The sequence below is a fragment of the Petaurus breviceps genome, unplaced genomic scaffold, assembly GCF_028583685.1.
Source record: "Petaurus breviceps papuanus isolate PSGF00001 unplaced genomic scaffold, PetGlider_PUasm1.0 90731, whole genome shotgun sequence".
Lineage (NCBI taxonomy): Eukaryota > Metazoa > Chordata > Mammalia > Diprotodontia > Petauridae > Petaurus > Petaurus breviceps.
The window spans coordinates 2686453-2690724 of record NW_027187325.1 but is presented as its reverse complement, the minus strand read 5'-3'; the positions used below and the strand labels follow the sequence as shown (position 1 = coordinate 2690724).

Sequence of the window (4272 nt, the reverse complement as noted above, 5' to 3'; positions counted from 1 at the left end):
TTCTTCTTCTTCTTCTTCTTCTTCTTCTTCTTCTTCTTCTTCTTCTTTCTAGTACAATACAGAATAACAGAGTTTGTAATAGGCATCCTTGCTTCACCTTTGATTGCACTGTGATATATTCCAGATTATCCCCATTACAGATAATGTTTGCTGATGGTTTTAGATGAATATTACTTCTCATTTTAAGGTAAACTTCACATACTCCTATGTTCTCTAGTGTTTTTAAAAGGATTGGGTGCTAGATTTTGTCAAAGACCTTTTCAGCATCTGTCAGTTTTGCTATTGATATGTTCAGTTATGTTCATAGTTTTGCTAATATTTAACAAACCCCGCATTCCTGGTATAAATGGCATTTGGTCATAGGGTATGATCCTTGTGATATATTACTGTAACCTACTTGGCATTATTGTATTTAAAATTTTTGCATAAATATTCATTAGGGAAATTGGTGTATAATTTTCTTTCTTATTTTAGTTCTTCCTGGTTTAGATATCAGGACCATATTTGTTTCATAAAATAAATTTTGTAGAACTCTTTCACCTATTTCTAAAATATTTTATATAGTATTGGGATTAATTCCTCTTTAAATATTTTATAGAATTCACTTATGAATCCATTTGACTCAGTTTTTTTCTCCCCTCCCCATGGGAAATTCATTGATGGCTTGTTAATTTTTTCCCCTACAATTGGGTTATTTAAGCATTTTATCTTGTCTTCTATTAATCTGGGTAATTTATATTTTTTGTAGATATTCATTTCATTTTGATTGTCAAATTTTTTGGCATATAATTAGATAAAATAGCTCCTAATAATTGTTCTAATTTCCTCTTCATTGGTGGTGAGTTCACTTTCTTTGTTTTTTAATACTAGTTGTATGGTTTTCTTCTTTCCTTTTTAAAAATCAAAGTAAACAATGGTTTATTTTTTTTTCATAAAACCAACTTCTAGTTTTATTTATTAGTTCAATGCTTCCCTTACTTTCAATTTTATTATTCTCTCCTTTTATTTTCAAAGTTACTAATTTGGTGTTTAATTGAAGATTTAAAAATGGCATTCTTTTAACTTATTTAGTATTTAGTTGCATGTCCTTTCTGCTATTTCTCAATTTTATTGATTTAAGCAAATAGAGATTAAAAAATTGCCCCTAAATACCACTTTGGCTGCATCTTAAAAGTTTTGGTAAGTTGTCCCATTGTTAACATTTTCTTCATTGAAATTATCAATTGTTTTTATGATGTTCTTTAATCCACTTATTACTTTTGCTTCAAATGTGTTTCTTGTAAACAACTTATTATAGTATTCTGATTTTTAGTTCATTCCATTATACATTTCCATTTTATGAGTTAATTCATCCCATTCACATTCATAATTATGATAATTAACTGTGTTTATTCACCCCCTCTCACTTTACCCTGTCACTCCTAAGAAGTGTTTTACTTCTGATCAACACCTCCCCAAACACACCCTCTCTTCTATCAGTCACCACCTTTCTGTTATCCCTATTCCTTTTTACTTCCTTATACAATAAGATAGATATCTGTATTCAACTGATTGTGTATGTTATTTCTTCCGTGAGACAATTCTTATGGGAATAATGTTTAAACTTTACCTGACCATCCCTCCATATATTCACCTCCATTTTAATAGCTCTTTCATATGTGTTTTATGTGAGATGTTTATCCCATTCTATAATTTTTTTTTTGCCATTTTATGTTCCCCTTGAATCTTATATTTGGAAGTCTTTTTTTTTTAATTATACAGCTTTGGTCTTTTAATTAGGAATGCTTGAAATCCTCTATTTCATTTAATGGCCGCCACCACACCACCCCTTTAAAGATTATCTTCAGTTTTGCTATATAGGTGATCCTTGCTTATAATTCTAATTCCTTTGCCTTCTGGTATATCACATTTCAAGCCCTCTAGTTCTTTAATATGGAAGTTTACAAATTCTGTATAATACTGATTGTATTACCATGATATTTGAATTGTTTCTTTTTGTCTGCTGCCAAGAGTTTCTCTTTGACCTGTGAACTCAGGAATTTGACTATAATGTTCCTTGGAGTTTTCCTTTTGGGATCTCATTCAGGTGGTGATTAGTGAATTATTCCATTCCATTTTTTCCTCTGGCTAAAATATATCGGGGCAGTTTTCCTTGATAATTTCTTGAAAGATATTCAGATCTTTATTTTTTTTAGTCATGGCTTTCCGGCAAATCAATCATTCTTAGATTATGTCCTCTGAAATAATTTTTTTAGGTCAGTTGTTTTTCCAATGAAAAATTTCACATTTTTTTCCTCCTCCTCCTCCCAGTCTTCCTCCTCTTCTTCTTTTTCTTTCTCTTCTTATTCTTGTTCTTCTTCTCCTCCTCCTCTTTCTCCTCATCCTCCTTCTCTTCCTCCTCATCCTTCTTTACTTTTTGGATTTTGTTTTCTCATATCTTGATGACTCATTGTGTCATTATCTCCACTTGCTTAATTTTAATTTTAAAGAAATTATATTCTAAAGAAACAATTAAAGTATTGTGGAGATACATGCAGGATAACATGATATTTAGCAGCATCTTCATTAAAGGGTCAGAGGGCTTGGAATATGATAAACCAGAGAGCAAAGGAGCTAGGATTACAACCAAGAGTCTCCTACACAACAAACTGATCATAATCTTTCATGAGAAAAAATGAATATTCAGTGAAATGGAAACTTTTCATGTATTCTTTTTTTTTCCTAACACCAAAAATTTTTATTGTATTAGGTCACTATAGGGGGTGGGGCCTCAGGCCCTTACTGCCCAGCTTGCTCATTGGTGCTACTTCCTGAGTCTTGAGGCTTCATGACATATGGCACTTCTGGAGGGCTGGAGAAAGACTCAATGTGTAATGTTTCAAATAAGTCATCAGCTTGAAAGGCCAGCCCCACAGTGGCTGGTGCTTGAGGCCTGGCTATCTGACTTGTGAAGCCACACTCGCCCAGGGTCTAACTGTCATCCAGCAGCTGGTCATCCTTGTAGAGCCGCTGCTCATCCAGGGGCCTCTTGAGGATGCCTTCCATGTGCTTCAGCTCAAACACTGTGCTTGACTGCTTCGCATCTGTGAAGATCATTGTCTTGTGGTGCCGGATCATTAGGAACATGTCCATCTTGGCATCTAGCTTCCCTCCCCCCCAATTAACTGCTCGGCCTATTTCATGCATTCTTGATGAAAAGACCAGAGCTGAATAGAAAATATGACTTTCAAATACAAGACTCAAGAGAAGTATAAAATGATAAACAGGAAAGGGAAATCAGTGTCTTACTGCTCTTTTTCACTGGGCTTCAAGACTTAGAGGTGAGGAATCTGTGGCCTCAAGGAAACGTATGTTCTTCTATGTCCTTGGGTGCAACCCCTTGTATCCAAACTTCACAGAACAAATCCCCTTAATAAAATTATTTGTTATGTAAAACTTGGACTTAGTCAAAAGGCTGTACCCAAGGACTTAGAAAGTCACATGTTGCCTGGAGGCCACTGGTTCCCCACCCCTGTAGCTGCTTGCTTGCACTGGAGGGAAGGGTTCCATTCTGGGTTGTACTTTGGGGTGGGGCCTCCTTGTTAGCTTTTCCTGGGTGTAGGATTTCCCTAGTGATTTGCCCCAGGGGCAATACTCTGCTTCTGGATTGCTCTGTAAGGGGGTCTCTTTTTTGGAGGCCCCCAGGGGTGGATTCTTACCCTTGGCTAGAACCAGAGGTAGGGTCTTACTACTAGTGAACAGTGTGAGGGCCTTACTTCTGGTGGCTTATGCTGGGGGGAGGAGCACTGGGATGGGGCCTTGGAGTGCTGCACAGACTCTTGGCTTTCTGGATGATGAGACTTTACTCCTGGATTGCCCAAAGCCTGGAACCTTGCTGTAGGCCCCCTGATGTGAATCTGGCTACTACTATTCCCAGACCTTGTTTCCCTCCTTCACCAAGTGAGACAGACATTTCCTGTTGTGCTAGTAAACTGCTTCCCAACTCTTGGATCAGTTTTTAGATCATTTTCAAGTTGTCTAGAGGAGAATGTGGGAGGGCTTCAAGGACTTCCTTTTTCACTCTAACATCTTAGCATTGGACATCCTCCCCTAATGATTCTTTAAGCAATCCTTTCTTTGTATGGCTTCCTTCTTCCAAAGCAACAAAATAAATATTGGTTAACAGATATTTCCCCATCTAAATAAATATATTTTCACCTCTTTGCCTCCATTTATTTTATCCTATTATATATATATATATATATATATATATATATATATATATATATATAT

At 35.9% G+C, this 4272-nt stretch overlaps 1 pseudogene; it reads right to left on the bottom strand.

The window, feature by feature from the left end:
* Positions 1–2698: 2698 nt before the first annotated feature.
* Positions 2699–3154, bottom strand: LOC138145201 (elongin-B pseudogene; annotated as a pseudogene).
* Between the last annotated feature and the right edge of the window lie 1118 nt (positions 3155–4272).